This window comes from Diadema setosum, chromosome 16 (assembly GCF_964275005.1).
Source record: "Diadema setosum chromosome 16, eeDiaSeto1, whole genome shotgun sequence".
In the NCBI taxonomy this organism is placed as follows: Eukaryota; Metazoa; Echinodermata; class Echinoidea; order Diadematoida; family Diadematidae; genus Diadema; species Diadema setosum.
In genome coordinates, this window is record NC_092700.1 from 8687127 (window position 1) to 8699135 (window position 12009).

Consider the following 12009-nt stretch of genomic DNA (forward strand, 5'->3'; position numbering starts at 1 on the left):
GACATAAAATGGCAAAATTGTGGCAGATGAAACCTCCTTTTCTAAAAAAGGAAAATGTTGTCGCTTTTCAACATCCCTAGAAGACAAAACTGCAAACTCGATTTCTCCACTGATGCTTCCTTTCTCTTTCTCTTCCTCTAAAAATTATTCCCATCTCAAGAGGAAGGCGAAAAGAAAAGGAAATCGGCGAAGCAGTAAATGCGCAAGCTGAGGAGGTGGCTCTCACGAATGTGCTCACCCACGCACGTGGGGGCATTCATTCGGGCGAATGTGTCGGGGGTAAGGAACACTAGCCATGAAAGATACCGGTGAAAGGTTAATAGCGAGGATGGATTGCGCACACAGACCGACTGCATCCTTGCATTGGTGTGCATAGGTGAAAGAAAAGGATGGCAACAGCATCTGGAATTATGCAATTTGACTCCAGCAAAGGGAAAATTGACTCTTTGAAACTCTCACCATTAAGGAAGCCTCTTCTTTTGTTGCTCACACAAGGCACATCATTTTACGCTCTCTGCCATTATACGGTTTCCAGGTTTTTTTTTTCTTCTTTCTCTTCTCTGCTTGCACGCATACATCCACAGCGCTGTGTTACCATGACAACTGGTACTTAACCGCTACAGAGAGGAGAATCTAGAATCAAACTTTTTTTCCAGCTTATTTTTTTCCCCCATACCATATAAATGGCAATGTTGTACAAAACCTCAGAATGTCGTAGGAAAGTAGTGAATAAGCACAGAAACAACTGCTATAAACAGGGTCTACACTACAGTACTATAAAGAACATATTTCAGCAAACAGTTCTTATTGAATATTTCAAGGTTTAAATTAAGAGCGTTATGGAGGAACACATACAGTGTACATTTCTCCTCTGCATGTTATGTTGTTCGCTCTTGAAAGGGAATAAAAAATTACTCCATCAAAATTCCTTGACTGGGAGGATTCTCTTTCTATTTTTACCCCAAGGAGAATCTACGCCAAGAGGGATTTGTGGATATTTAAAGCACTTTGAATAACAGCAACGCATTCTTTGGAAAAAAAAATAGAAAGAAAAAGAAAAAAGAAACAAAACATGCAGAAATGTATGACCTATTCAATACTGGTCCCAAACTCGGTAACAGACCAAATTCCAGTTGTACAAAAACAGTGAAGAAGAAAAATAGTAGATGAATTATTTGTTCATTACCAGGTAACATCATCTAACCAATAGAAAGTGAAAGCAGTATTACTGAAAACAATTAGTTACCTCAGTATCCAACAGGAAACAGTTTGAATCCCAGTGTGTATGATCATGACTCAAATATTGTAGAAGAGCCCACACCAAACAATGTGGCCAGAACAATGCACTTTAATATTGCTATCTAGTGTTGAGGGGTTTTTTTCCCACTATTTATTCAGTCATTCATTCTCAATTTAATAATTTCTTCATTTCATTCACTATTCATTCATATTTGTTTAAATCATTCACTTCACTTTATATTGAGTTACTTGGAGACATCACATTCCCCACTGCGGCTTCCCAGTGTCACACATGTGGACACATCTGGGCTTTATTCCTACTATACAATTGACCATAAATTGGTTGTATAACAGTCATACCCTAACTATTAAAAACAACTTTTATACACAGGCCAAACTTTTTAGCCTCCTGTCAAATAAGGTTGACAAAACAAATGCAACTAGAAATGTTGTTATACCCCTGGTTATACCCCCGCCAAACAACATTTCATAAGCTTTGGTCAAAAAACTGAGGAAGTAGTTAAATCCGCAAGATCTTTCCTTGATCTTCTGCCATTAATATGCCGTTACCATGGCAACGTACTTTCGGTTACTGTCGAAAAATGCGTCTTGCACAACTACAACCAAAGGCACACATCTGTACCAAGTTTCATGGAAATTGGGCAAAAACTGAGGAAGTAGTTTGCAACACAAAATTTTCCATCATTTTGGCTCATAATATGTGAGCTGTTACCATGGCAACATACTTTTTGTCACTGTCAAGAAATGTGTCATGCTGACCTATATCCTAGGACAAACATTCAATATGAATTCCATGAGAATTGGAAGAACACTGATGAAGCAGTTTTGCCATGAAGCATTTTGCCCTATATTTTACAAATAACATGCCGTTACCATGGCAACGCACTTTTTGCCACTGCGGAAATATGTGTCTTGCACATTAACATATTCAGATGAACATCTGTACCTAATTTCATAAAAATTGATCAAAAACTGTGGGAGGAGTTCGCGACGCAAGATTTGTACCCATTTTTGCCCATAATATGCCATTACCATGGCAACGTACTTTTGGGTACTGTCAAAAAATACGTCTTGCACATCTACAACCCAAGGCACACATCTGTGCCAAGTTTTATGGGAATCGGTTGAAAACTGAGGAAGTAGTTCGCGACGCAAGATTTGCAACGGACCGACCGCCCGACCGCCCGCCCGACCGTCCGCTGATTCCTATATACCCCCTTCAAACTTCGTTTGGCGGGGGTATAACAACTACAGACAAGCTCTATCGGAACATAATACATTATACTGTCCAAAAGGTACACCACAATGCGTATTAAGTCCAGTGGTAGGGATACCAATGTTACGTGACTATACATAGCAAACATGCTCAGCATTCCATTCCCTTCCTAATGGTCAGTGCATGCTCACACCGCTGGCCATCTCGGCAACCATGGTCACTTCCCTATCCTCCATATCCTCAGGGATATACAGATGTGAATCAGAGGGCACCTTGTCAATGAAATATTCATACCAGTGAGCTGGATTTTATACAGCTCTGAAAGAAGCCAAATGATCTCATTTTCATTTGAGTGAAGAAATTCTACACACAAAGCACAATTTCACAACCAATGGAAAAAAATATGTCTGGGGGTTTTCTTTTTTCAATCTTTCTGTATCATGACAATGCTGACAAGTCTGCCTGTCCACTTTCTTTTGATCTCCTCAACAACCAATGTGGAGTGCTAGAGAAGGCAGCAGTAATGTATGCCAACCTCAACCCCACTCCCCTAGAGCTATTAAAATTAATACACACTGGCCCACACTGCTGCAAAACTTGGGCAGCCTGCTTTTCTGTGTACCAACACTACACCAGAACAACGCAAAATCTGTGCAATCGTGACGTATGTAAAATGGCTCTGTACCAGCAAAATGTACAACGTACATTAAAAATGAACGATGCACATTATAAATGAGGTCCTGAGGGTAGCAAGTTACTTGTGTCTCTCGTAAAACTATGCGGTATCTGTATTGTTTTACCATTTCTTATTAGCTTGTTTGATTTCTTTTGGATTTCAGTCAGTCTAACTCCTATTATGGTCATGATGTGTATACGTGTGTGTGTTTTTAGGAGTAAGTTGTTTCATTTTTTCCAATTGCTTCCAGGAGTCCGGTGTGCCACATACCGTCTGTTGAGAATGAGAAGGGCGTTGGTCTTGAACACTATGGGTTTTGTGGCAACTTAACGCCCTTATCATTCTCAACCGACGAATTTACTATATTAACCCTTGGGGCCCGTTGCATGAAAGTTACTATTATGGTAACTTTGCCATCCAATGGTAACTTCCATGGAATTCTTGATTTTGATTGGCTGTTGAGTATTGTTACCATGGTAGTTACCATTTAATGGCAAAGTTACCATAATTGTAACTTTTATGCAACAGGTCCCAGGTGTGCTTTCAGTGCTGACAGGTACCGGAAACCCTACAGTGTATGGTGTTGTACACCCTGTCCAAAATCCCTGGCACAGAAATGGTTAAGCCTGTGAGTATTCACAATGTGTCAGAGGCAATACCGTCAGGGTAGGTTTATAGTCTCATACCCCTTTCATAAACTCATCCTCCTATTATCCGCATAAGCATAATGCGGACAATTCAATAAAAAATGCGTTCACAAACTCTGAAAATAATCCGCATTATTTTTACGAGCGCCCGTCCTGAAAAAGGCGGATAATCGTCATGGTGACTGCACACGTCCCTCCTGCGGGAAAGACAGGTGATGTTTGACCGCACCCCAGCAATTATCCGCATTATTTGGGTTTGCGTTCATAAACTCCAAATCTGGTCCCGATGCTGCTATTATGCGGATAATACAAGGGTCGAAATAAAGCGCATTATTCTTTCCCCGCTCCGATTTTACGACCAAATGTTGCGGATTCAATATCCGCATTATTGAGTTTATGAAAGGGGTATCAGTTTCTTGTGGACCTTTTCAGTCCCCCTCCCCCAGCATCCCCTCCCCATCACCCTCCCCATCCCCTTTTATGTCCTTCAGGGCCTATAGAGAGTCCAACAGCGGTATTAAAGGTGCATAGTCCCGGTAGTGTAGAGGGCGCTGTTGATGATACTGCCGATCACCGTTAGCATTGATACAAAAATTGCCGAAGTTGAGCTGTCATCAAGAATAAAGCGTGTAGGTGTTGCTACACATTTTTGTAAGTAACGTTGCCTTCGTTGTCTTCTCTGCGCATCACGCACTCTGTAGTAATGCCAGGGTGCGTGCATATATGTGCTTCTTATTATGACATCACAAAAGAAGTTTGCTAAAGCTGTCATCCCCCTCAGCCGAATCAAGAGCCGAACTGTGATCGGACCACTGACTACAGTGGATCTGACTTCTTCGGACTCGGGGAAGTGGGCCACAGCGTAAGCGCCAAAGAGGAGTCAATAGCATAGGTCTCTATAGGAAACTTGCGCCGTGCACCCGCGTACGCATTTGACTAAAACACCGGGACTATGCACCTTTAAAAGGGGATCCGAAATTTTATTGGCTAACAATCAAACAGATCATGGACATCTTTGCTTGGCTATCTTTGCTGGATAACTTTCAAACAGAGATAATCATCTTTGCTTGGACATCTTATCATTGACAAACAATAAAACAATAAGAAATGAACAAAAAGACAGACAAAACAACTCCCAGTTTTAAAGGCGACAAACACTGAGCGCGTGCAATATGAAACTCTTTGGCATGTGGCTGATCTGGGGGCCCTCATATCCCACAGGCCACTGAAGAGCAACCTTCCATAGGCATGCTGTGCCAAGCAGTATCAAGGACGGCAGATTTTAATATATAATGCGACAATAAGATTTGTTTGAATGTTATTCTTTACCTTGTTCCAGTTGACTTACATAGATAAATAGTGTAATATCGAACAAACACATCTGTAGAAATTTCGAATCAAAATCAGCCTTTTAAAATACACAAGAAAGTTTAAATGGAATTTCTCAGAGTTTTACATTTTCACCAACTATAGAGATAACAGCAAAAAAAAAAAAAAAAAACCTACAACAAAAAAAACCACTTGAAGTATTCATGATGTATCAATTCACAACTCTGTTGTATGGTTTCTGTACATAACTATCATACTTCAACCCCATCCCACCCTCACCCCAAGAAAGGAAAACAAAACAAAACAAAACTAATACTTTAAACAATTAGTCATACAGGTTTAATAAAACCCTTTCCTCCAAAAGTCATTAAAGGCAGGTAACTGTAACACATAAAACACAAACAAACAAATCTGCAAGAAAACAAGTTTTTTTTTTTTTTCTATTTGTGTGTACAGAGAAAACAAACCAAACACACATGATGTGCTTGTAAAAAGGAGAACACTATCATGGAATGGGTAATAGATGATAGAATACAAATGACAACAAACATTGTGTTCTGACAACAGAAGTAATAGTACAAGTAACAGCTATAGTTCATCTCCCAATGTATGTGATGAATAATATTTGGTATTTTCTATAAAATTTTATCATTTCTTGATTTAATAGATGGTAGCATGCATGACCGGAAACAGAAATTGACTCGGATGGAAATACATGATGTACACCCACATTATTGATTTCATAAAAACACTTGATATTCATCCTTCCAAAATCAATTTTGTTCTTGTTCTTATAACTTCCTGTTTTCACACATTGTGTGCTCAATAGTTGTAATTTCTAGTCCAAAACCTGGTATGAGTAAATTCTATCCTGCGGAACATAAACACTACACTAGAAAATGACAGCTATTATAGTCACAACTCATATGGGAATAGCAGCATACCCACTTTAAAAAATTAGCTATTGTACACCAGTGTATCTCTGATACAATAATATTGAACACAACATTTTTTTTTTCTTTTAATCGACCAATTCCCATGCCAGCAAACAAAATAACGATTCGGGGTCAGCGCAGCTGAGGTAATTAGTGGACCAGTTTTAACAACAGGTGCAGCAGTGGCTGGTACTTGCAAAATGTACAATACATGTGTACAAAGAGGCAGGTGGGGATAATCTTTGAAGCGTTGTGTGTTTATACATTGCATCAAATAATTGCGTGGACAAAAGCATCACACTCCATAGCACGATTCACATAGACTATAACCTACAACATGTACAGTACTGTACAGTGTATGTGTATTGTGGAGCCATTTCACCTGTTCAAATAGCAATACTATCGAAACAACCGCAGAGAGAAAATAACAATTTTTAAATGTTTTTGAACACAAACAGATATGTCATGTTTTAAACACCACTGCTATGGGCATGAATGATGTGAACGCATGAAAATTATGCAAATGGAGAATGATATTACACTTTAGGATCATGCCCATACCTAGTGTATTTTATGTCTATTCGATACTCGGTAGCAATCAAAGAAGCAATAAGTAAATTCAGACTCACTCATATGTGCATTGGAAACTCTTCTCGCAAGATACAATTGTAATATCCTTGAAATCAAACATCTTTGTGGCAACAAACAAACAAACAAATACACACACACACACACACGCACACACACATGCATTAAAAGTTTATTCATAGCCAACAATTACACCAGCAAATACAGCAACATGGAGACAGAGCAATACAGTGTCTGAACCAGTACTTCAGTGTACTGGTATGTGACGACACAGTGTTGACTCCCTTGCTTTCAAATAATGATCTTGATGCCCTTTCAGAGCTTGAATTGACACAACAGTCCCCATCTTTTTCCACTCACATGATGATATGAGAGCCCTACATCACATGACACAAAGAATCTTATTGTTTGGAAGAAGCTTGAATACTGGAACTGGCCCAAAAGAAACTTTGTTAATCTAATTTCTCACTATCTCTTTGAGGGGAAAAAAAAACCACAAACAAACATGTACAATACAAAATAAAAGTATGAGAAAAACAGCCTACTTGTGTAATATTTTACATGTATGTTACTGAATTTTCTTTGGCATCCATTTAATGTTCAGTGACCCGTCAAGAGACAAAGAAACAAACAAACCCTGAAGGAACCAATCCCCTGAAGATTCTAACTGATAATTTCCTGTTTGTGATGTACAGACAACAAGCTACAGTGTCTGTGGGTCATTCTGGTGTAATGCTAGACTATAGCATGATAACCACACCGTATCTGTTTGTATATAGTATACAATTTGTAGTTCCTGGCGTGCCAGCATATGGCCCACAATATCTATAACATGCATCATGTGTATCGGAGCTTGCTCACACAATAGCTATGTGTACATGTATACTGATAAGCTCTCTTTGTCACATTAAAAAAAAATAAATAAATAAAAATCAGATAAATCCAAGAAGAATCAGTCATAACGCATGCATCACTGAGGTACAAGGTATCATCATAAAACTTTAATACAGGATTTACAATTTAAAAAACAACTATATATAAAATATGAACAAAAACAAACTGCACTTTGCATTTTGTTCATTTCATTCAAGTTGGGAAACAGATTTGCAAAAATAAAATGCACTGTGCGACTCCTAAGCTGGTAGGACAGATTTCTGTGCTTTTTTTTTTTTTTTGGTTCTTTTCTGCAAAGACTTTTTTCAGTTGCCGACTCAATCCACTACTCTCCTGCAAATTCCAAACTTCTCTGACTAATGATCACTACAGCTTGCAAGACTGCTCATCGACATTGCTTTTCATAGTAACACAGCCATGACATTAAAAGGAAAGCTGAACTTTCCTTATGCTCACTGCTGCACAGTCAGCTGTGGTCATGTACATGATGTGCATGTACAATGTACGTCATGATTAACAGACGCAATGTGCGGCGGGGCTGCCGACAGTTCACAGATCTAAATCCGGAAGGTTCCAAAAGAGTTAACATGAAGAATGAACCTTGGTGTGTTCCACACAACTCAATCAGCAAAGAGTGCTAGTCCCTGTATTGGGGAGGCTTTCACATTCTCTTGGCAGGAAACGAAGAATTCAAAAGGAAAATTCCATCCAGACATTATGACTTTTAATATGTTGCTTTGTATGAAAACAGAAGAAAAAAACAACAACACAGAGGCATAAAAATGAGAGAAGTAGATCAGTGAAAAGTTGGGGGACAGGGAAAACAGACACACCGTAACAGAGTTAAGAATTGCAAAAGTTTCTAGAGCAAGAGAAACTTGGCAACTCTTTGTGATGTTGTAGGTGTTGATCAGTTCTCATTTCGTATGCAAAATTTTACTAATTGTAATTTTTCTCAAATATTTGGGCGCAGACAGAACTCATCTGCTGAGGAGGGCACGCAAAACATACACAGTACCAAGAACAGGTCTGAAGAAACTGTTTTCTTGGGGGAAAAATCAAAGTAATTGAAATGTTGCGTATCCTAAAGAAATTGGAGAGCCACTCAACACCTACACTTGTTAATCACATGTACATACGTACACGTAGTTGCCAATTTGTCAGATTTTCTAAACTTTTACGATTCATAACTTTTCCATGTGTGTGTGTGTGATTGTTTCCCCAAATCTTTCACCAAGATATTTCTCTGGTTTTTCCTCAATTTTCATACAATGCAACATACTATCAGGATAAAAATTTCCCTTTTCTCATGGAGCCTCCAGCAGAATGAGGGAAACTTGGCAGCACTCGTGAGTGCATAAGGCTGTGAGAAACCAAGGCAGACACTTCTTTGTGTGTGTGTGTTTTTGGCTCCATCTGTGGCAACTGGTGATGTGTGGTGTGACTGACAGGAAGCACTGATGGTGGTTGGCACGACACTTCTGCCGGGCACAGCTCGCGGATGGCATGGCCGGGCATGTTACAAAAACTGACACCCACCAGAGAGACGACGACAACGGTTTCAAGCCATGACTCTTGGCATCCAAGTTTGCTTCAATCTCCTCGGCCTATTAATAGAATCAACCAATCTCTGGATAATCCAGCCCTTATGAGTAACTGCTTTTATTTTTGGAGGACCCGATGATATTATGGGGTGCAGAAAAGTTCTGCTGTACGTACAAGGCACACATCATGAACAGCGTGATCATACAGTGGCCCCCACTTAACTGAGAGAAGATGGGAAAACAGTTTTCTTCTGTTTATATAGTAGAGTTCCGCTGAAATAGTGGGTGATATAGCCCATGCAAATCAGATCACAAGAAACGAAGTATACCTGTTGGTACATGTATGAATTGTACAGTGAATTCAATGTACATGACCAGTCAGTATCACACAGCTAATACCACGCATGATTACAGTTACAAATGTATCAATCCTTAGTATCCACAGCAACAAGTACATGATACACAGTATTTAAAACACTCACAAAACAAAACATGGCAATAAGAAAGTAAACTGACAGGGTACAGTACATCACTGCCAGCACAGTGTCACCCTATTGCTAGCCTATTATGCAGTTCTACAACCAACGCTTTACTGCCTTTCCCTGTAATCATTCTCTGGATTTACACTGTAGTTATCAATTTCAGATGGTGATGGACAATGCAAGTATTTTTGCCAAAATACATGTCCCAATTATGTGGGTTGCAGTTCCATTTATAAGGATTAAAATATAATGGATATTTTGCTATGTACAAAACTATACATTTTAAAGTTTAAAACTTTGGTGCATTAAGGTGGTTTCCCTGCCAATGCTGTTCCTGAATGCCAATGTACACTGTGTACCGCAAATATGCCCTCATTACTTCTAGTGCCCAAACTGATCATCTGTCATAAGGTGGCCTCAACACTTCCCCTTACAGTTTTCAAAATTACAAGCGTTTGTTCCTGTAAGAGGTTCAGTGTATCACCGGTCGTAAAGTTCTTGCGCTTGCTGACATTTGGCCAATCAGGAAATCGACTGTCAAGTTCTGTTGATCACACTGTCGAACCTCATTTCTGTGAAAGGCTGAACATAAGATCCACCAAGATACTGTAAAAGTGGACAATTTCGCATGAGTGATTTTTCGTGCTCCGCTGGGTACGATAAATTTTGCATGTTTACAAGTCCGCGGAATCAGGACACTGATTACTAGAACATACTTGTACAAAGATATTTGCGTGCTTTTATTTTCGTGTTAGGTTCTGGTTGCGCAAATTGCACAAAAATTTCCACACCAAGAAAATATCCACTTTTACAGTATCCCACACGCGCACTAAGTATGAATACACTTCAGTCTTCACTCATACATGTGTAGACCTGAAACATGGTTTACCACAAAAGAAGAAATTTCGCACAGTGAGCCCATTTTCAAACTCGTTACTTGATACATCTGTGCTGCAAGGCTACTTGCACTTGACGGAACAATCCTTTGCTAACATTCATGATTTTGCAGATATGAGCACTTTGTACATAGAGTCGGGGCACCAGTTTGCTGCAGGGGTCCAGTTTGCGGCACCCCTTAGGAATATCTAACCATATCTTCAAAAGCAGAAGGGTATTTTTTTTTCTAAATTGTTTTGTTTGAAGAGCAACTGAAGAGCTTTCTTTTGATACCAGAATCATGAAATAACTCAGATGATGGCCTTCATAATTCTAATTTAAACCATCTGTGTCACGCTGTTTTTAAAAAAGTATGACTTTCTGAACAAAAAGTTAAGATTTTGTTCTGTTGCTAGGCAGCCACCATCATCTCTTGTTTGTATCGATTATTCAAAATCTTACTACGAAAAGAGGCCTGGCATGGTAAGGATTCCTCATGTAACTGTGTTAAATATTCTAAAATTAATTTCCTTTGTCAGTTTTGAGGATTGCAACAGTGACCAAAATGTTGGGGATGGGTCCGGTTTACGGCACCCCTATGGGATTTACACACATAGCGCTATTTTACATGTCAAAATGGGTGGAAATTGATGAAATACATGCAATCTTGAGAAACTATGAAATCGTGAAGGATTGAGATAATGAATCCAAATAAAGTGTTCTAACAAGCTGAAAACTAGTTGGACCATCAAAAAATATTTGGTTTTTGCAAAATTTTAATGTTTGAAGAAATCAGGGGACAGTTTTGTGTGGGGTGCTGCAAACTGGACCCCCCTGCCGCAAACCAGGTCCTCTTGGTGGTTGCAAGTTTTCTGCATAAAATTGATTATTATGACTAGGGTAGTTGTCCACCATACAAAATTGTGATGCAGTGTCCAGAGGCCTTTGGTACCTCTTCCAATAAAAGAAAAAAAAATTATTTAATTTCTGTTGCCCGTTTTACCAGAATACTACTAAATACCCTTGAAAAAGCCTTAACCTGTCGCAAACTGGGTCCGCTACTCTAAGTCATTTAAATGCTTGCATTTACTTAGTATGATTTCTCTGCCATCAGGCCACCCGGCCCTGCTAAGGTGACAAGGGCAAGGCCAAGCAAGGGAGTGACATGTGACTCTCTCTAGCAACCATTTGATAAATATTGCTCATTCTGCTGTATGATGTCAGGAGTAAGCAAATGCAGAAATCTATGCTGAGCTACTAGAGTTTACAATTATTACTACTACACTGGCGCAAGGCATGTTTAAATGCTAACCCTGGGGTTGTGGGGCGCTCCTTGTACAGTGTGGGAGCGTTGGAGCTGGTTGCATTATTGTTCTAATCGTTGCGAGTAACAAACCCATATTGATATTCTGACAATAAGGTCGGGTAAAAATGTACAAGCTAACGTTATAGCCTAGATCTATTATATATACAGGCTCTATAAATGAACACAGGCTCTAATAAATCCAAGTCAAACCCAACCCGGCCCTGGCTGTATGGAAATGGCCGTCCATGGCCATCCC

General features: G+C 39.4%; 1 protein-coding gene across 1 annotated transcript in view; it reads right to left on the minus strand.

The window, feature by feature from the left end:
- Window positions 1-12009, minus strand: part of LOC140239572 (protein tyrosine phosphatase type IVA 1-like) — a 41794-nt gene that overhangs the window by 29143 nt on the left and 642 nt on the right. The window lies entirely within an intron of this gene.